We start from the raw sequence: 22166 nt of genomic DNA on the forward strand, positions 1-22166 counted from the left end.
CCGGTCGCCTCTTCCCCAAGTGCTTTCCAGTTTGGGGACACGCTTGGGGAATGGGAGCTCCAAACAAAGAAAAATCCATTGGCCAACCCCAGAACTGGGCTTTCCTGGCAGTTTGTTGCCCCGACTCGCTCATGTCATAGTATTTACTTTGAAGCGTGTTTGGTCGGGACCTGGTTGTAGCCTTGAGCGCAATCAAACGAAGCGATTGCACGCAGCACCTTAAATATCAGCCAGGCGAAGGGCAGTGTTGGTTTGGATGTAGATCCTCATTCCACTGGCAGTGGGAGTAGCTGCGGAGGCAAGGCATGTCCTTGCGCTTGATTCCTGTCTCGGTAGACACGTTGTTTTCTTTGATGATACTGGGAGCGGGGCTCAGTATTTGGTTTCTCTCTGCTGCTGTCTCTAAGCCTTGAGCATATCTGGCCATCCATGTTGCTACCAACTCACAGATTACGGAAATTACACTAAGCTAGCTCTTCCACGCTACAGGCTGTTTCACTGTAGAGCACTGTCTCTTCAGGCATGTGTGAATTCCCAGCAAAGCTACAGCAAAAGCGACAGTGAAGGCTTCGCATTGTTAATGAGCAATTGCGAGCTTTATTTAAGAGGTTGTTACATCATTGGGGCTGCTGAAATGGGAAAAGAGACTTAAAGAATTTTAAATTGGATTGTTCTCCTCAGATTATTAAAGAATTGAATAAACTACTGAGCAAATTCCCCAGGAACTGTAAGTTTAAATGTTTAAAAGTAAGCTCTAATTGTTCTGTTACTATAATAGTCCCTTAAAAAGCAATTCTTTACCAAAGCAAGTAAGTGCTGCTATTTTTAGCTTGCGTGAGGTGCTGTGGCTTTCAGCAAGTAACTGTAATTGCAAGTTGGGGACAAAGTGGAAGGGAGGTTCTCTGGCTCCCAGGTATGCGCATCCACTGCTGCCTGCAAGCTTTGCCTGAGACTGTTGGGGAAGAAGAACATGGGTGCCAGGAATTGAAAGCCCAGGTAGACCCTGTAGATGAAGCCACCTGTGACGGAGTGTTTGGAGATAAATTAAATGGCTCTGGTGATCATGAAAGGAGAAGAACATCCCAGGACCATTTTCATATACTTGTTGTTATTCTTCTGAGCTTTGAGCAGTTCGGTTAATTGGGAGGTGTAAAAAAGTCAGTGGCTTTCTCAGTTCCTATTGTTATCTGTGTGAAAAGAGGTTGGTGTTTTGCTTTCTCTCTGGGTTTTTTTTTTTTTTCTTCTGTCTCACCCCCTTCCAGTGCAGTTACTCGTTCCAGTGCTGGTGGAGCAGGGCTCAGTGAAAGGTACTCCTTAGAGAGCGAGAACTAATGAATATGTTAGCAGGCTCTTCCCAGAAACATCTGTATGATTTTCCAAAGTAGAGTTTGGTTGTAACCAGACGATGTCAAAACGCTAGCTGCGCAAAAGCTAAGAGGAAAGCAGTGCTACCAAAATTGCGTTGTCCTCCAAAGGTAAAGCAGTGCAACAGCCATTAGCGAATAAAGAAAAAGAAGGAAATAAGGATGAACTTGGGTTTTGCCAAATAGGACTTTTTCTTTTTTTTACTCCTACTGAGCTATTACCAGGCGTTCTGAAAATAATTGCAAGACTTGCTTGGAGGTATGCGTTCAAAATATCCGTTTCCCTTTTGGAACGCATTTGAGTTATATAGAGAAAAGAAATGGAAAAATACCAGGAAGGTCAAATTACTATTACACATATTCTGAAGTTTGTTTGCTTGGGGGAAGTGGGGGATGAGGTACTTTTATGCTATTATTTAGCATTGTGTTAGCGTCTATATTAAGGAAACTATCAGAGCAGCGTTTGCCTTTTGTTATGCTACAAGTGAGAACTTGCAAGAATGTTAGGAGGAAGTTTGGTGTCCTCACAAGGAGCTTGTGACACAAGACAAAGGTCAGCCATTTAACTCACGTTTTACTAGTTTGCTTTGGTATGAAGGAATAGGAAATATATGCCGTACCTGCAGTGCCGTGAGTTTTAGCTTCCCTGAGCTATTGCCTTTCCTGTCTTCCCATGTTTTAGCAAATCAGCAAAAGTGATTCCAGTGTTTTCTTGGTGGGGATGCCTTTGGGCACTGAGATTTTTACTACTTGAAGTTAAGGAGAGGTTTGTTGTAGACTTAGAAGGTGGGGATTTGGCCCAGAAGGTGTAAGGAGAGGGTGTGTGCCACCTTTATTCCTTGTGCCCTGATGTCATGGGCCGTCTGCACAGCGGGGTTTGGGTCAGTGGATTTATGCTCCATACCCAGCACCAGCATACGTGTCGCTGCCTTTAGGAAGAAATTTGTGCTCTGAGAACAGATCACCTGGAGGCTTTGGCTCAGGAAAGCGCTTGCAATTGTCATGTTCTTTTGTTGTAAAACATGTCAGTTTACAGATGATACTGGAGCTCATTGATGTCGTTGTGTTGGTGTTTTATCCAAGCTGGGGAAGGCATTTTGGGGTTAGACCTGGTTCCCACGCAGGGCTAAAGCAACCTGAGTCCACAAAATATGTATTTTTTTCAGGGATGACTTCTTGTTCCTTTGATTCCTGAGGACAGGGATTTCTTACTAACTTCGGTAGTGATAAAGAAGCCCTGATGACTATTTCTTCTCCTTGGCATCTGTGGTATACGCCTGTTTATCTGACTTGTTCCCCTGGAACAAGCACTTCCCCTCCTCCCCTTTTTCTTGCTTCTCTTGTACTGAACTTTTTTGTAATAGATATTTTTGCAATATTGCTCACCCATGTCACATATTTTAACTTATTTTTAAAATTACCTACTTATCTCTGTGGTATTATGCAGTGAAATGTAAATTAGCTTTTTTTTTATTATTATTATTAGCTTCCCCTCTTTTAATAGTGTGATCATTATGCAAAGCATGTAGGCAGGCAAATGAAATCTTCAAAAACATACTTGGTGCTGGGATAAAAAACATCATTGCTTCCTGAAATTTCAGTTGGAATCCCATAGGGACTCAGCTTTCCTTAGTTGGTGAGCAGCCTGAAAATTGTCTTCTGAAACGACTGTCCTGCTGTCTCTTCCCTGCATGGGAGACCTGAGACCCCATTTCAGTTCACCTCATACTACAGGATGGCAAAAGGCCGGTAGATCTTTCAAAGAGATACTTTTGTACCACAGGCACTTTTCTAATGGTCATCAAACTCTATAGAAGCAAAATGAGAATTCTATCCCACGTCCAGTAAGCTTTTTAATTGTCTTTAAAGGTATCAATTTATTTAGAAATAAACTTTTCCTTTTTAACCAAGGGCTTCCTTAACATTCTTTTCCTGCATGTGGTTAGCTGATGTGCATCAGGAATGACTCAGGGAGAGGGTAGTCTGTTATCAAACGTTGCTTTAAGTCTGCCTTTGATCCAGAGGGGTAAGGAGATTTGCTGCTCTCTGAAAAGTTAAGTGATTTGTTTGAGTAAGGGGGGTGGAGGGGGATGCTGCCTGATACTTTTACTCGTTGCCCTCCCTCCCCACCACGGGCAGCTGCACTACCGAGGCCATGGGGCTCTTCCAGACCTTTCCCTGTCTGTGCCGTGAGCTGGTTTCTGAGCTTCTACTTGGATTGCCCTGTTGGTGGGAGGGAAATTTCTTCTCTAGTCCCTTTCTGTGCTGTTTTCAGTGTGTTACGACCTCTTCCCTGTAGAGCTTCTGCTAAGCTGCCCTCAGCCCCTGCCTTAAACTCTGAAAGTAACTGGCAAAGTGGAGGCAGTAGCATAGATGGAGTATGTAACATGAAAAGACTCGTATGATATTCATCTGCATCCAAACTCTGCTCAGAGCATTATTTTTCACCTTTTGCTCTTTTGTTTTATTCTGTTCCTCCCGTGAAGGTAGAGGATGAACAGGGTGGAGCAGAGCCTTCCTTTCCTGGTTGAATTCCCTGGACTACATATGGCACGACAAAATAAGATGCTAAATTTGCAAATGACAAAGGACTAGCCTGCTGGTCGTGCTGCTGGAGTTGCCGGGGAGCTGCAACTGAGTAGCATTTTGTGGTAGAAAAACAAGAGTAGTCATTTTCCATCTATTTTGAATGTGTATTCCTGGTAGTCCAGAATTCAGTACTATTACCACTTTTCTAAATTGTATGAATCCTGGGGATGGGACCATAGCTAGCTGCTTCTGTATTGCATGCTTTCCTCTCTTTACTCTTACCTTTTTGCCATCCTTCAGAGAATATCAAAAGGTACTGTTAAATACACTTAAAGGAAATGGGGAAAGTCTCAATTGTATGTTGTCTGTGACCCTAATGCAAAGGGTGGTTTTACATGCCTTTTTTTATTCCTTTTTTTAAAAATTTCTAAATGACACTTTAGGTATCTTTGCAGTTCCAAGTTACAATAGGTAGCTAGAAACTCCACTTTTGTGGTGTGTGTGTTTCTTGGCTTATAAAGACAATTTATTATCCCAGTGATGCCTTTCATTTGATGAGACACAAAGTCCAGGCTCTTTTTCCATAATGCTACATTTCAGAGATACTGTGGTTTCTCTGCTCTGCAGGCCTGCAGTAGCAATTACGTTTTCTCTGTGGTGTGGTGACTACTGACCCATAATGAATGCAGAGTTGTAGGTGAAGTATGATGACTGTGTCCTTCTGCAGCATTATTACAGTGGCATGTTGTTACAGCAATAACTTAAGTTCAGAATGAAAAGGAGTAGGGGGAAGTTTATGGATTTTTTTTCTTTTTTTCCCTGCTCTAAGTACTGGTTGTTTTGTAAGGCTGCTGATGTTGCATCATGTTTTCTCATGCTGTGTTACTTAGCTTGTAGGAAATGAATGTACATGAGAATTGACTGGAGGTTTTTATTAAAATAATTTCCAGCCTTTCTCAGTGATCATAAATTTTAGGTTGGCACAATCAACATAAAATTTGTTGATTTTGAGAGTTAAGATAACACAGAAGTATTTTTCCACCTGAAGTACCTTTCATGTTCTGTCTAGACCAAACTATTTATACAAATATTAAATGTTGTAATAACAGTCTGAAGCAGGTAAAAGCTTACCATGTCTGTGAGATGAGGTAAAGCAAAGCACAGAAATTGGTTGTGCTGAGTTGAACAATATGTTGATGTTGGAGGATGGCATGGGGCTTGCAACTACTGATCGCTTATTCTAATCCCCATTGCCTCCTATTAACAGGAGATAACACTGCAGTCATGCTCCTGTGAATTGAAAGTTACGTTCTCATTTCTGGGAGCTAGTCTTTCTAACTGTCAGCTGGGAGCATGACTCATACCCCATTGGTAAACACATTTCTTGTATGTATTCTGTTTGGTACAAATTTCAGGAGGATGGTACGCCTGGGAAAAGGAATACCTTTTTTTATCTTGTTCCATTTGGCTGTCTTCTCAGGTTAAGTATGCAGAAATAACAAATTACTTTCCTTTTTAAACTTTTTAAAAATGTGTTTACACTTCTCTTTGTCTGGATAAAATTATGTTCCTTTATTCTTTCTGTAGTTCAGAACATAAGACTGAGTAGGACCTCATGAATGATCTAAAAATTCAAATCCCATATGTGTACCTAAAGACAACTAAACATTCTTCCTGTGTATGAATTATTCTTCTATGCATAATGTAATGTTAACTTTAAAATACATTGCCAGACTCTTGTTTAAACCTGGGCTCATATAGAACAGCCTACAGAAACCTCATGATAGTTTTAAGAGCTTCAGAAATCCCTTTCCTTGTGTAAGAGCTTATACGATAGCATCTAATATTTATGTAATATCTCTAATGCACCAGGTGTCTTGCAAATAATGATTTCAGAATAACCTTGGAGAAAAATTTACATGCGTAGATGTTCTGGTTCCTCAGGTGAAGAAACTGTGAGGCAGTGAGCGTAAGCTTTGGCAAGAGGCTTGATAGCAATGCGGAGAACGAATCCTGAGTTTAAGGTTCTGTGCTTGGACGACACAGTTGTTTTTCCTGCTGTTCTGTGCTTGGCTTTTCCTATGTGGTCTCTGATTTCTTAGAACTAATGGGGCTAAAAGGAGAAAAAGCAGGGGGGCCAGGGAGGAAGGTAAATCATGTGCTCTGGTATTTTTAATGTAGCCTAAGTTGCACATACATGATTCCTGATGAGGGAAGTATGAAATTCATCCCTCTAAGCTGTCCTGTATCGCTTGGCCCCCAGAGGCTTAAGGCTAGCGCTGTCTTGTGTGTTTCTGAAAAGCTCGCCTGAGCGTAGTCCTGGCTTCTGAAACCAGAGGGTGACTGTGTCCTCCCAGGCAGCCTTCCTTTGGCCCCTTCTGCCTTGGCACTGGTGGCAGTCAGCAGATATTACCTGCAAACACTCCAGCTTTGTTTGTCTTAGATGCAGCTGCATCGCTTGGGAAAGGTGTACGTGGGAACAGCTTGGTGGAGTTACTATCATGCTATAAAGTAATCTGACAGGGCTGTGCCCCTTAGGGTGAATTGCTTTGAGCCTGTGAATGTGATCAAATGAAACATGCTCAGTTTGACCTTGAAAGGAAGCAGTGATGCAAAGCACAGGTCATTCCTACAATGGCATCCGTGTATCACGTGAGGAAGAAATATGGTTTGTGGGTTTAAGGACAGGTTAAGTCAGCTCTGTGTTGAGCTGCATCCCGAGTAAGACCTGGAGTAGAGGAGCGCTGTTAATAAGTGGAGGAAGACGTCTTCGGGTGGATTTGGGCAGAGCAGACACATAACTTTGCTGTGGCATGGGGATGGAGTAGGAGCAAGTGCTGCACGTGTGCTGGAGCAGCATTTGCGGGGAGAGATAGAGGCTCCTGGATCATGTCTACCCTGGATCTTTATCCCCTCCCTCTTGCATTTCTGTTCAGATTGAACTTGCTGCTCTAAAATGCCAGAGGTCCTACTGGGCAGCAGCAGCTCTGTATTAATTGTGCATTTTATTTTCTCTTAACAGCCTAAGGATTTTTTCTTCCTCCCTGTTAAACAGCAGTAGGAAGGTGACTTGTAAGACTTGGTTCCTGTTTGGCCAGTTATATTTACCCAGTAGGGTATATGTTTGGGATGGCCAGCTACAATGCACAGTATTATCCAGAGTGGTTCCCCTGCTCGTAGGTTAGGTAGAATAGAAGGGGTCATGGGTTCAAGTGCTTGGAATGCAAAACAGCACAGCTGGTGAGAGAAATCCCAGCTTGTGTCAAGCCCCTCCACCCCCCAAATCCAACAGACATGGGGTGGGAGTATAAAACTTTGTAATTTTTGGTATGGTAATTTGCATGGTAATTGCAGAGGTTCAAGCCCATAGGAGGTGGCCAGCAGGTCTGTTGCAGCCATTTGGCCAGCTTCACCACCAGTGCTTCCTGCCCAGCTCCCCCATCCCGCAGCATGCTTGCTGTCTAGTAGATGCTGCGAACTGTACTCGTGGTTATAAGTGGCAGTGTGCTAAATGGTTGATGCTGCGTGAGCTGTTCAACAGATGAAGCTCATAAAATGGCTGGAGGCAGGTATGATTCCTCCTCCCAATACCATACATAAGGCAAATGTTTGTCTGCAGAGTTTAGCGTTCTCTAAATAAATACTGCACCCAAGGGGAAGCTGTGCTGGGGTCAAAGCCAGTCTAAGGGACATCTCTGGTTCTTAATCACAGCATGGTTTAATTGCTGGAGTCTGAGAGGGGGAAGGAGAAAAATACCCCCAAGCTGAGGCAGCCGACATTGGGAAGTGCAGTGGTTGGAGCAGGAGGGGGTGTGGGCAATGCGTTGTTGGGGAATGCCAAAATATGGACCCTGTACATGAGTCACGACTCATGCTGATTTAAAAAAAAAAAAAAAAAGCTCGATTAAGAAGAGGTTATCATCTGTGTTTAGCTTCAGTAATTTCCTTCTCTTTCTTTTCTTTGATACCAAGGGTTGCATGAACACCTGAATCTTGTGTGGCCCTGGTCTTGATAGTCATGGCAATGGTTCTCCTAAATTATCCCCATCCCCAAGATGAGCGGGAGTCAAATGGGTCTGGTCCCCCAAGAGGAAAGAGAGCAGTGTTAAGTTGGCGTTTCTCTTTGCTGGTGTGGAGAGATCTGTCTGTCCATCGGTTTCACTTGTTATAATGCCAGGTTGTTTTTAACTCCACTGGGCATCTGCTGGAGGAGGAACGATGTCAGATCTTGTAGGCTCTGCACCTTTCCTTCTCATGAAAGCAGGTCCTGGGTCCTGGTGGTGACTGTGGCTGAAAGGTGAATAACCATTTCCAATCTCTTTTTTTTTTTTTCTCCCTCTTTCTTCTTTTTGAAGTGCTACCATAAGGTGTTGTCAATCTTGACTGATGCTGTTCAGGCTGCTTTGCAGGCAGGGATAACACCGATACTGTGATTTGGGGTGGTCAGCTTCACCTGACTTCAGGGAGAGAGGGTGGGAAACCATGTACCATTGCCTGTATGCTCTCCACAGTGGTTTTCTGCTGCAATAAGAAACAGATTAAGCTTTTGATTGCATCTTTTGCTGCTTTTATTTTGCACCATAAACAATTGGGTTTTTTAAGGGGGGGATGACACAACAGCATATGTGTGAGTCGGAGTGGAAGAAGAGCACGTGCTGTTTGGGTTTTAGCTTGCGGTGGTTTTGTGGATCGTGCTCTGATATCCTTCATACCACTGCTTCAGAAATCCTGTGGCAAAGTGTCCTTGGACTGGCGTTACAGGTCTGTGAGATTGTCTAGGGATCCTTTCATAGGAATAGCTCTGTTTCCAAAGTCTTCCCAGTTAATTTCTCCTTTTATTTAATCTGCTGGTCCCATAGCTAAGTGCCCTTTGTGCTGTCCTATCTGCCCCATTGCTTAAAGGTACCGACAGAGATGAGATCTTTCCTCCCCTCTGCTCCCCCTGTAAGCCTTTCTGAATTTCCCTGATTTGTTCCTTTGTCCTTTATGGCCTGTTATGATAATTTCTACTCTCCAGACTCCCTGCAGAGAGGCAAAAGAGATCCAGCTCCAGCCAAAATCTGCAGCAGATCTTTTTTTATTTTTTTTGGCCAACAGTGATTTGTTCAGGCCAAGTATGATTTGTCTATCTTTAGGTATGTGTTAGAGACCTCCTCAGAAACAGATGATGCATAGCACATAACAGTCTGGTCCTTGGTGGAGTCTTATGATGGAGGTGGGACTGAGGATGGGTCTCCAGCTCTTACAACTTGAACAGTGGTCAATTTTGTGGAGAAGTCTTGCAAAGGAAAAAAAAAAAAGTTACCCTGCTGTTCTTCAGAGATCTCTGTATTTTTCAGATGTAGCAGGTCACCATGTGGACAGATGTACTATGAGCTCTCATCCTTCAGTTCTTTCTGAAACAGCAGTTTCAGCCTGTTACCCAGCCGTGAAACACTTGATAGCCATTTCCTGGAGTAAAACAGGATCCTTTCCATGGCAGGCTACCTGGGCAAGGGTTTTGTCCTTTTGTTCAGGTGTGATGTTTAAAGACACAGCTCTTTGAAGGCTGAGAAAATACCATAGGCATTGTTGCTTTAATTTCAGATGGGTTTTGTTAGGTTTTGAAACAGTTTGAATGAAAGGGAGGTTAGTGCTGCAGAAAGAAGTTGCCCAAAGTGCCGCTGATTTTTTTTTCTATAATTATTATTATTCTTTTCCCCTTCTCTCTTGAAGGAAGTTGCTTTTTATCGTTGGTTGTGGACTCTTTTCTTTTTGATTCATAATCCGTGCTGCCTGTCTATGAGGAGGAGAAAGCGAGAAGCTGTGAGGCTTAATAGTGGGAAGCAAACCTCCCTTTACTTTCTGGTTGGGAAGAGCACTCCTGAAATTGCTTCAGGCCCAAGCATTGTAACTGAGAGCAGGGTCCTGTCCAGTGGGTTCAGGGTTTCATTGGATCATCCGTTTCAAAGGTGAGAATCGCCGCATAAAACCTGCCACGTACCTGCCTTGCTGACTGGGCTCACGAAGCAGCTGAGCAGCTCTGCTTGTTACCCAGGAGTGCAAAGTGTTGCACCTCTGTTGATTTCAGTGGCCATGTAGGGAGCCGAGTGCCTCTTCTCGTGTCCTGTTCGGTCCCCTCACCATTAATTGCACTGGCTCCATGACTGTGCAAGTGCCTTGGCAAGCTGAGTGTGGGTCTTGTTTTTTTTTATTTGTTCAGCAGTATATGATGCTTTGCAGAAGCCTGTGCAGTAAAACTAGGTTCCTTAAATTGCTGGTTATAAGTGCTTTTTTTAAAACAGCATTTTGGAGAAAGTGCTTTTTCTTTTGAATGTGTATTAAGGGTCTTTGTTTCATGAGTGAATGCTAAATTTTGTAGAAATTAGATTTGTTTGAGCTAGTTTTTGGTTCTCTTTGCTGAACTTATTTGTAGGTGTCTGACTGAAAAAGGAAATTACAAGGGTTTTTTTTCCCCATTTCTTTCCAAGGACTTGACCTAAGTTCAAACTTGCAATGTTTATCCTTTAGAAATTTTAAGAGCCGTACAGTGAAACCTGCATTGTATGTGTGGTGCTGCTGGGGATGGAGTATGCATTTAGATTCAGGCATTTGGTTAGGTGTTTAGAAATGGAAAATACTGATCATAAAGCTAACCCCAGTGAATACTGTTGCTTATATCATCACATAGATCACGAAGTTTTGTGGGTAGTTAGTCTGAAATGAGTGATATACATTTTGCAGAATGTAAGTAGAATTTTCTCCCCTGTCTTGCTCCCACCCATCGCACAAAAAATAATTGTTTTTCAGCCATTTTCATGTGTCATTTGAAGGTGAGAATGTAAATCAGTCATACGCTCTTGACCATAATGCAGGAATTGGTAAGGCATTAAAACTTACACTGATCTTTTTAAAAATTAAAGACAGACATGTCAATATCAGACTTGGAGGGTGATTCCCTCTCCCTTACCTTATTGCCTCTCTTAATCACATCTCCAGTCCTGTGCTTTCTGTTCCTTTCTTTATTCTTCTCAGTAAACTGATTAAAATCACTGTCTCCACAGTCCTTGAAAAAATGTAGATGACAACTTCTTTGGGCTGGGACTCCCTCCGGCGTACTTCTCAATGTCATTTTAAGGTCTCTCTGTCCCTTTCTGGTAATGCAAAGCTGGGAATTACAGCCCAGTGAGTTCCTTCAGCAACCTCTCCAGAGTAATCCCTGAAAATCCTAGGTCTGTGGATGGTAATTCTATTAGCCGTTCAGCAAGCTGAGTCTGGAAGAATGCAGCTGGTGTGCGGGAATGTGGGAAGTTCCCCATCTCTGCCTTTAATCCTGCTTTTAGAGGGGAAAAAAGTTATAGGCTAATGTGATTAGCTGTAATCCTATTCTTGCTTGGTTTTTAAAAATTGTCTGATTCCTAAATTGCAAGGTAGTTCTGTGAAGTGCTTTCATGGAGGGGATGGGGAATTATTTTGGTACTCAGCTCATTTGTCTTTGAAAAAACACTGGAAGCAAAAGAAAAAGAAACTCTCATAGCCGGCAGTGAGTTTCTAGTTTTTGTTGCACAGCATAATTTAGAAATCCGAAACCAAGTGCAAGTAAATGGAAACACAAAATGGGCATAATCCTTTCAGATATCTAGGTATATGTATAAACATAGGCAAGGGACAACTTACGCATACACTGCAAATTGCTCTTCAGGGCTTTTTAGGCCCAGAGGTTTACGTTGTGATCTTGTTATTTGCTGATATGTTGCTACTGCTGCAACTGGCAGTGTGGCTGGCTTAATGCGGACCAGGGACAGAGCTGTCTCTAATAAACGCAGCAGCTTCTACCTGAAGTGAATGATCTGGGGACTTTTTTTCCCCACTGAGGCACTTGTTTTTCCTTTTAGCGCTAAGGGAATTAAAACAGTAACTTCTGTGGGAGTGTGAGGGTGAAGCGTTAGAAATGCTGCTGGCTGCCGGAGGCGGACAGAGGCAGGACCCTCCGTGACAGGAATGAAACACACCACGGCCTGCTCCCGCGTACGAACACAAATGCCACACCGCTTTGGGGACAAAGGCCATCTTCCTGTGTGAAAGGCAGAGTGCAGCCTGAGATCAAGGTCTTTCGGTGCCATCGTTTGCTCGTAGCGGATTAGTTGCGTTCAGAGGTTTGGTGCTCCCCGTGGCCCCTGTTTGGGGAGGAGGAAGAGTTGCCCTCGGCCTGTTTTCCCTTTCCAGGGGAAAGGAGGGAGAAGGCAGAAAAACAACCTTGTTCATATCTTGTTTGCTTGCTGGAGAAATTGGAAATAAGGGTGGCTGGTCTTGGAGTCAAATGCTGCCTGAGCCCTCTGGAGGGAACGGCTCTGGAGAGGGATGAGATCTGCGGACCGAACGTTTGCTTTTTCCTGCGAGCGGCAAATTGGAGATACTGCAATTTAGAGAAACTGTGTGAATTGAGGCTTTCCCTCGTCTTCCCGTCAGGTTCCCCCTCCTCTCGTGCCCTGTCCTGCCAGCGTGGCGGTGGTGGCGGGAGGACCCTGTGCAGGGAGGCCCCAGTGGCAGCTGCCCCCACGGTCCGGGGTGGGGGGAGCGCCCCGGCGCTGTGGGAAGGGCCGCTGGGCCTAAGGGGTAACGCAGCTTTTTGGTTCGGCGCCCCGAAGGACTGCAAGGTGCGCGCAAATTCACTGACAAGGGGTAGTATTCACTTTTGTCTCCCGTGTCGGGTCGGCCTCAGCGATCAGTCCTGTCACAGCAGTTCAAGTGCTTGGGAAAGGCGGGAGGGGCAGGCGAGGTGATGCTGTGGTGATAAAATGCTGCGATACTAATCCTATAAATTTATAGGCTTAGTCAAGCTGGTGTTTTGAGGAGTTGTGTGGGACTGCCTTGTTTACAAATAAGAACTATCACTTGGTTTAATTACAGCGTAAGGCCCACTGCCTCTCTTGCACTTGTTTACAATCCTGACGTTTTGGTATGTGGTATAACTGCTGTGCTCCCTCACAGCTTTCTCCAAGGGCAGAAAACTTCTTTAGGCTGTCAAATAAATAACTGAGTGCCTTTAAAACAACAACAACAAACCCTCAAACCTCCCCCCCACTATCAAAAAATTGAAGGGGAAATGTTAGTTCTTCTTTCCCCTTTGAAATTGTATCATACTCCCCGGAGAAGTTGGAAACAGTAGATGGGTAACTAGATGGCTTTAATCTTGCAGAAATGTGGTGGTGTTTGGCAAGGATCATTTGAACTAGTGTTATGCAGGTACACATTTTGAAATTACTGTAACCCCTCTAGTATCCTTCTGGGTAGCACGCCAAAATGGTTGCTCAGTGTGTAGTCAAAAAGCCAAAGAAAGTGTTGGTGTACAAGGGAAGTGGGATGTGATAGTGGAAAATGGGTTGCCTCTGTAAAAGTCTACATTGAAACACTGTTGAGAAGACTGTGTTCACCCTTAATTATGGGCAAAGCTAAAGAGGAGGAGTAATGACTATGGAAAATAACAAGTAGGAAACAGAGGTGTTGGAAGAGAGGGAACAAAAATGAAGCCTACAAAACCAGGAGAGAGCGCACTGAAGGCAGGGTAAATATTTTTGTATTGGGGGAAAAGTTTAACAGGAATAGAAACCCCTATGACAGAAAATGAAAGGCTGTAAGCAGTGATAAAAGATAACGCTTCCTTGTGTAACTTGGAGTATATGAGCAGAATTCATTGCGTGAGGACATACCAAAGAAGCCTTTCACAACTGTAAGTTAGGGTCTTCTGTTTCAGGAAACTCTGAGACCTTGGCTCTAAAGGTATTTAGAGATAGGAGTCATGAAAACCCAGAGTCTCTTTTTTTTTTTTTTTCTTCTTTCTTCTTTAAAATAAAGAATAGAGAACCTCTCATGCTTTGCTGCATGACAGAGGTGTCTACTGGACATGAAGGGGATCACTCTGCTATAGTTGGGTTCATTCCTGAATTAACCTGGTATTTCCCACACTTCCACCTGGAATACCTGGACTCGCCTCTGCAGCAGAAAGCAGTGCAGTTAGTGGGGCACAAACTGAGCTGCTGAGAAAATTCTTTCAAAGGTGGGGGGTTTTTTGTTGTTGTTTGGAATGATAATCAATCCAGAGTGTCCTGATTTAACCCCAGCTGGCAACTAAGCCCCACGCAGCTGCTCGCTCACTGCCCCCCCAGTGAGATGGGGGAGAGAATCAGAAGGGTAACAGTGAGAAAACCTCTGAGTTGAGATAAAGACAGTTTAATAGGTAAAGCAAAAACTGCTTATGCAAGCAAAGCAAACCAAGGAATTCATTCCCTACTTCCCATGGGCAGGCGGGTGTTCAGCCATCCCCAGGACAGCAGGGCTCCATCACGCCTAACGGGGACTTGGGAGGACAAACGCCGTCACTCCGAACACCCCCCCTTCCTTCTCCTTCCCCCAGCTTTATGTGCTGAGCATGACGTCCTATGGTCTGGGATCTCCCTTGGGTCGGTTGGGGTCAGCTGTCCTGGCTGTGTCCCCTCCCAACTCCTTGTGTCCCCCCAGCCTCCTCGCTGGTGGGGTGGGGGGAGAAGCAGAAAAGCCCTTGGCTCTGGGTGAGCACTGCTCAGCAGTGACGGAAACATCCCTGCGTTATCAACAGTTTTCAGCACAAATCCAAAGCACAGCCCCATACCAGCTACTGTGGAGAAAACTAACTCTGTCCCAGCTGAACCCAGCACACAGAGGAAATGCCAAAGTGTGGGAGAAGGCCCTTCCATACAGACCGCAATAGAAAGTGAAAGTGGCAGCACAAACTATACCAAGAAGTGGTGTGTAGATTTTCTGCATGGGGAGAACATTCCTTTTAAAACAAATGCTCTTTTAAGGGTGGGGAGTCTTTTCATTTTAGGGGTCCATATTTAAGTACTGCAGAAAGCAACTTTTTTTGTTCATGAGTGGATGTGCTTATTTTATGGCATTCCAGAGCAAGAACTTTTCCCCAGCTAAGAATTGAGGAAGGCTACCTCACCAGGAAGAAAAAAAATTGCAACTGGCCATTGCTGTCATATAACATCTTATTCTTCGTCTTTCAGTTCTTGTGTAGTATTTTAGCCCACATTCCTGAAACAAAAAGGTGGAAGAAATATATGCAGATACCTTTCCATTTTTTCCTCTCTGGATCTCCTGTTGAGAGTCCCAGCCCTCCAGAAGCATCACGGAGCTGTGGGGCTCTATACTGCCTTCCCCAGTGTTGCAGGATTATCATTTGGAAAAGACTTCACAAAAATCAAGTGAACATACTGCTACAGGAAACAGTCGAGCATTGTTACAGGCAGGTTATAGGGCACAAAAGATCTGTGAGTAGCAAATGGATTAGTCATTAAGAATTATTGAACAAATAGCTCAATCTGGACGAACAGCAAGGTGGTCTTGACTTTGAAAATAAGAATGGAGTTTGGAAATTGCTTCCCATGTGAGGATTTTAAAAAGACCTGAAGGAACTAAAATGCCTACAGTGAAACAGTCATACTCACAAACAATGTGGAACAGGCAGGATTTGTTGTCAGCGCAGAGGAAGGCATGTGCAGTACAAAAGCACCTGGCGCTTGCAATAGTGTGTCGTGCAGCATAGCGAGGGGCGTAAGTCATATACAGAGCTAACATAGAATTTTGCAGGAGAGCTTATCTTAACCAAAATCAAAAGGGTGTTTGTGAACGTGTAGACGGAGTTGAGGGTTTTCATGTAGGAGGCATGAAGTAAGCTTGTTTGGGAACACTGCTGCTAGAACATCTCTGTGAGCTATTACTCTCTTAAGACTGAAATGGTGAAACAGGCATTATGCATATCTGCAGTGTTGTGGTTTAACCGCAGCCAGCAACTAAGCACCACACAGCCACTCACTCACTTCCCCTCCACCCAGCGGGATGGGGGAGAGAATCAGAAAAAAAAGATAAAACTCATGGGTTGAGATAAAGACAGTTTAATAGGACAGAAAGGAAGAAAATAATAATGATAATAATAACAACAATAAAGTGACAGTAATAGTAATAAAAGAATTGCAATATACAAAACAAGCAATGCACAATGCAATTGCTCACCACTCGCTGATCGATCCCCACTTAGTTCCTGAGCAGCGATCTGCCCCGCCCCAGCCAAGTCCCCCCAGTTTATATACTGGGCATGATATCACATGGTATGGATTATTCCTTTGGCCAGTTTGGGTCAGCTGCCCTGGCTGTGTCCCCTCCCAACTCCTTGTGCCCCTCCAGCCTTCTTGCTGGCTGGGCATGAGAAGCTGAAAAATCCTTGACTTGGTATAAACACTATTTGGCAACAAGTGAAAACATCAGTGTGTTATCAACATTCTTCTCATACTAAATCCAAGACATAACACTATACCAGCTACTAGAAAGAAAATTAACTCTATCCCAGCCAAAACCAGGACATGCAGATAAGAGCTTAGCGATATGCTTCAGCAAACTCAGCTGTAAATCAAATAGAAAGTAAACCTGGTAAGCTGTGTGAGTTTAGCTATGTAAAAAGTAAATCTATGGGGATATGGGGGAAAGCGTGATTGGAGACTCAAAAGCGAAGGTGCAAGCGTTCCAACGTGTTGTTTTAGGAAACAGTGTGAAAACTGAACAAATACCCGAGATGTAAGAGATAATACATTTCCGGGTAGCTGCGTAAGCTGTGCATACCCTTTGCACAGGACTTGATCGGCTTCGGATGGTTTGTAGGAAAGGTCCTCCCTATTTCCTGTGTCTGTTCACCTCATGCTCTGCTCCCCCGCTGCAATGGGAGATGCAGAGCTACAAAAGCTTTAGTTTTGCAGCAGTGATGTTAATTTTTGTGGACAAGGGAGCCAGTGGTAGCATGGCCATGCAGTGGGGGGACTGGACCTGTCTGTGGTGGTCAGCAGCTGGCGGGAAGAAGGATTTGCTATGGAAAGCATTGGCTTCTCACAGTCTTGCCATGCAGTGTGTAGGATGTCTTCCGATCTCCTTCCAGTGCAAAGGGGTGATGTGACTACAAAGCTGACTTCTATCCATCTCTTCCTCTGTGTTTCATGGGTGCAGTTCCTGTTACAGAAGAGTGAAATGTGGCCACCAAATGGCAGAGTAGTCTGACGAAGTGCTTAGGGAAAACAAGTTTCCACTCTGTCGTGGTTTAAACCCAGCCAGCAACTAAGCCCCACACAGCTTCTCACTCACCATCGCCCCACCCCCACAGTGGGATAGGGGAGAGAATCAGAAGGGTAACAGTGAGAAAACCTCTGAGTTGAGATAAAGACAGTTTAATAGGTAAAGCAAAAACTGCTTATGCAAGCAAAGCAAACCAAGGAATCCATTCCCCACTTCCCATGGGCAGGCGGGTGTTCAGCCATCCCCAGGACAGCAGGGCTCCATCACGCCTAACGGGGACTTGGGAGGACAAACGCCGTCACTCCGAACGTCCCCCCCCTTCCTTCTCCTTCCCCCAGCTTTATGTGCTGAGCATGACGTCCTATGGTCTGGGATCTCCCTTGGGTCGGTTGGGGTCAGCTGTCCTGGCTGTGTCCCCTCCCAACTCCTTGTGTCCCCCCCAGCCTCCTCGCTGGTGGGGTGGGGGGAGAAGCAGAAAAGCCCTTGGCTCTGGGTGAGCACTGCTCAGCAGTGACGGAAACATCCCTGCGTTATCAACAGTTTTCAGCACAAATCCAAAGCACAGCCCCATACCAGCTACTGTGGAGAAAACTAACTCTGTCCCAGCTGAACCCAGCACATTCTCCACCCCTTATTCCACACCATTTATGCCACGCTCAGGTAGCACACTATCTAATACAACCTCATTAACCACACCCCCTTCCCATCCTTTGATATAATACACAGATATCATTCCCTTAGTCTATGCACCACCCCTGTAAAATGTCCATAAAATGCCCAGAAATGTCCATTGAGTTCATTTAGTCCATGACTTTGGGCTCCATCTGTTATGGTGGTCACTCAGGACAGGAGGGGTGGTGTGTTGCATGGAGTTATTGGGCACCAAAGCCAGCTTGGGTCAGGTTGCTGCTGCCCCTGCACTGCTGCTTCTAATGCTGGTCCTCTATTGGTTCAGGTGATTCCTGCTGTAGTAATTCCTATCACATGCAACTCAAATCATGGGTTACAACAATTTGAAGGTATTTTCATGACAATCTCCACCCCTGGTCCCTTTGGGCCAGGTTATAGGGTTCAACATTGCAGTGAACGCCTCCCCTTGCTCCTAGCCTGGCTAGCAACAAGGGATTTCTGCTATAGTAATTTCCGTAGCATGCAGCTCAAGTCCTGGGTGACAACAATTTAAAGGTATTTCCATTACAATGTGGGCTCCTGGTCCCTTTGGACTGGGCCAGACCATAGGGTTTAACATTGCAATGAACTCCTCCCCTTGCCTCTGCTCTGGCTTGGACTTATCCACAGACTGTAGTCCCTTAGGGTTGTACCTGCTCCGAGTGGAGCCTTATCTATGAGCCACAGCCTCCTCAGAGGTATACTTGCTGCAGCAGAGACTTATCCACAGCCACAGTCGCTTTGAGGTGCACTTGTTTCTTCATGGTCTTCTCCATGGGCCACAGTGCTTTCAGAGAGATACCTGCTCCAGTGTGGTCTCTATCCCAGCCAAAACCACACTCGATCAGCTCTGAATAGGAATTTTGTCTAGAAATCTGAAAATAAGAATTTGACCACTCATTGAAGTCTAGGACCATTACTAGTGTTGCCCCATTGCAAATAAAGGCTTCATGCGTAAGCAGCTGCCTTACCTGCTGTTAGTAGCTGGGGAATGTGTACCACAGGTGAGAGTATAGGTTTCGTCTATATGTGTTGGCAGTGATGTATGTGGTGAGGTTTTGAGGAAAGCCATCTTAGACAGGTTTTTAAAGAAAACAAACCCATGACCTTTCTCTGAAACAAAGCCTTTCCCTATTCAGAGCATGCCCAGCAGGCTGCCATTCAGGGAGGCAGTTGTGTTCTTGAAAGTAGTTTTTCTTTCGCCTTTTAGTTTTCTTTGGCCCTTCCCATCGAATAGGTCACTTGAAATCCCCTGCTGTTTGTTTGCAACAGTTGAATGAAATGGAAAACTTCTAATTATATCCTTATCTAAGAGTGCTGCCACTCTTTACTTAAGTACTGTTTGAGATAAAAAAGCCACGTTGCTCTGCTTTTCAGCTGGACTAATCTTGCAGTATGACAGGTATATTTTGTGAATTATGTTTCTCTGTGATCACTAAGCCTTTTAATTAATTGTGTGACAAAACAGCATGAAACAAGAGACAAGTTATGTCTAAAGAGAGCCAATATTATTTTCCTCTGCTAGCTTGCAGTCTGTGATGTCCAGTGTGGCTGTGTTGTCCATTTGACCTGTGGAGTGTTAGGGGACAAGAAAGTTGTAATCACACTTTGATTCCTCAGACCTTGCCAAACTTCAGACGTCCAGCCCACAGACCAAGAAACCTTCATTCACAAAACCAGCAGACATCTGAAACACACCAGCAAAGTGTTATATGCAACTCAGGTGCCAACGTAGCACTCTAGGGAGAGCCCTATTTTATCTGAAGAATGCTCTTCACTGTTTCTCTGGACAAGCTGTGCCTGTGTCTCCTAAAACATTCAGAACAAAAATTCTCATTAATTGTTCATCCCTTTATTTACCATCCTATTCTGTGACCATGATAGATCAGTATGTATTTTACAGTGAGAACTGAAAGACCAAACCTTGAAAGAAATTTTTTCATTATCCTCAACCCACATTCCTTTTCTGCTCTCACTTCTTGAGCCTTCAGAATAGCCATCTGCCTTACCGAAGTCTTCACAAGGAACAAACTTCCAGTGGACTAAAAAAAACCCCAAACCCACCAATGGAAACCAAGCTGTGCCAGAATAGCATGTATTTATAATAAATGCTTTGGAGGACAGAGCTGTAGGAATTCCTGAAACCTACATATGCTTTGAATACAGTAGGCTCTGTCCAGAGCAGTAGTGCCATCATGGGAATTGTGTGGGTGACTCTACACCCAGATGCTTTCCTGCAGACAGCTAGTGAAGGGCTGGAACACACTCTGTTTTCAGCAGGAAGCATCTTTTGTATCTTCCCATCGTCTTCCTGGCTTTGATCCTTCTGAGTTATTTTAAAAAAAAAAACCAACCCAAAATCCAGAACAAAACAAAACGAAACACAAGCTTTACAAAGATGAACCTGGGAAATCAAACGTTGTAACTCTCCTGGATATGCGTAATGGATAATGGTAGAGATACACGTATGCATAATGGTAGGGATATCCCTGGATATGTGTAATGGTTTTATGGCCTGGCTTGTAATTTTGCCCTCCTCTCCTGCTTCACCCCTCTCATTCCTAGTGTGCCCTTTCTCCCATCGTCTCACCAGGTAGTGCCCTTCTTGTCTTATGACATGACCCATGTTCTACCAGCAACTTTTTTCTTTATGATTTTATCTGCATTTAGTTTGAAGTTTTCTGCATTTGTTCATTTCAGAAGGAGTTTGTGCATACCTGGGTGAAAACATTGGGCAAAGTTTCAGCTCTGTCAGCTAGTCTCGTAAAAGATGCTATTGCTCTCTGGAGACCTGATGTCCCTAATATTATTTTGATAGTGGGATATTTTAAGCCACAATCAAAACCAAAAGAACCCCCTCATTTGATTGTTAGAAGTCATACCATAGACTTACCGTAAGTCTCTTGGAAAAAAGCCAGTAGGATTAAGCACTGTCTGTGCACTCCCAGATGGTGAAGCTAGCAAAAGATTACACTTAGAGATTTTGTGAAACTCTCCTAGTCGCCCAGAAATAGTTATAATATCTGGGATGCTTGAGTAATATTAAAACAATTCTTTGCCTAATACTGTAACTTCTGTTGTCAAATGTAATTGTCACATCTCCAAATTTTAATGATCCTTATTTTTGCTGCATCTTTAAGATCCTGGTAAAGCCATCAGAATGTCCTCATTTCAGAATATGGTGGTATTTGTTGAGAGTGAAACACTAGTGTGGTTCTTATAGGTTCTGCTTCTGCTACAAAAAGAAAATGGGTATTTTCCTCTTTTATTCTCATTTCAGAGTCTGTTTCCAATCATTGCTACCGTGGCTTCTGTTTTTTTCAGAACCTGGCAGAGGGATGGGAAGATAGGAGGACAGGCAATTGATGTTTAATCGTTCATATATTTTCTAATTTATACTGGGGCTGGTTATACATGCATCTAGAGCAAATAGGCACTCGTGCATATTCTAAATAGAGATACATTATGATTTTCCTGCTACAAACACTGTATCATCTTCCATGGCCTGCGTGGTTTGGGCCTGGTAAAACTCCTTATTATGTATTTTCACTTCTGCACTGTTCTTGCAGATGAGAAAGCTCTGATAAAGATTCAGTGCTTGAGAAGTCTAGTTTCTTAGGAGATTTTGTCAGACTGTCACTTAGATCAAATTTGGGCCTTTCTTATACTGAGTAATTAAAAATGCTGTAGAAACTACATAATTACCTTAAGTGGTTATAATTGAGTCGTTGAGTGATCATTTTATGTGAAGGTTGCAATGTACCAAATGCTTTGTTTAAAAAATAAAAATAAAAGCCTGCGATGTCGTGAGAGCATCGCTGTTGCTAATGCAAGAGCATTGCTGCTGCTTTGTTACAGGGCTGAATTTGGCCATTGTATCTCTTTGGTCCCTATAGGCAAGGTACCTGCTTTGCAGAATTGCCCTTTATTCCAGGATTGAATGCCCAGACAAGTCTGATAGCTGGCTCCCAAAGGGTGCTTTGGAGGTTCCCTGACTCCCTGGTGGCATTTGCCACCAGTGGGGAATACTGTACAGAGAGTTTCATTCAGTTCTTTTGTGTGGGGTAAAGGCTTCTTGTTTTTCTGTTTGGCATATTAAGAAAAAGGTAAAAAGAAACAAGTCTATATTCACATGAAAGATTTGTATTTGTAATGACGGTGAATTATTTCTGTATTATTGAGCATTTCCTGCTTTGGTAATTATTGTTGTGTAGCAGTGCTGTCACTGGAGTTGCTGCTAAATTGGCTTATAAATCTGCAGAGACTGCAGCTAGCAAGGGAACTCTATTAAAATAACACAGACTTGGTTTACAGGGTTCCTTTCACATTTTGAAATTTGCAGGTTGCGAGTACACGGTGCTTACTACTTAGTACTGTATTTTGAAGTCACAAACCACTCTTTATCACCTTGACAAAATTAGAGGTGGCCATTGTGCTTCCCAGGATGAGAAGGGAATACTACAGGGACATACCCCATGGGAGCGGGCGCAGGGCAGAGCAAGTCACTTCCAGTGGGGTCTCTTC

General features: G+C 43.9%; 1 protein-coding gene across 1 annotated transcript in view; it reads left to right on the plus strand.

Moving 5' to 3' along the window:
• The window catches only part of PPM1H (protein phosphatase, Mg2+/Mn2+ dependent 1H), a 146504-nt gene that overhangs the window by 1136 nt on the left and 123202 nt on the right, over positions 1–22166 (plus strand). The gene's annotated exons all lie outside the window — the stretch shown is intronic.

This window comes from Harpia harpyja, chromosome 6 (assembly GCF_026419915.1).
Source record: "Harpia harpyja isolate bHarHar1 chromosome 6, bHarHar1 primary haplotype, whole genome shotgun sequence".
In the NCBI taxonomy this organism is placed as follows: Eukaryota; Metazoa; Chordata; class Aves; order Accipitriformes; family Accipitridae; genus Harpia; species Harpia harpyja.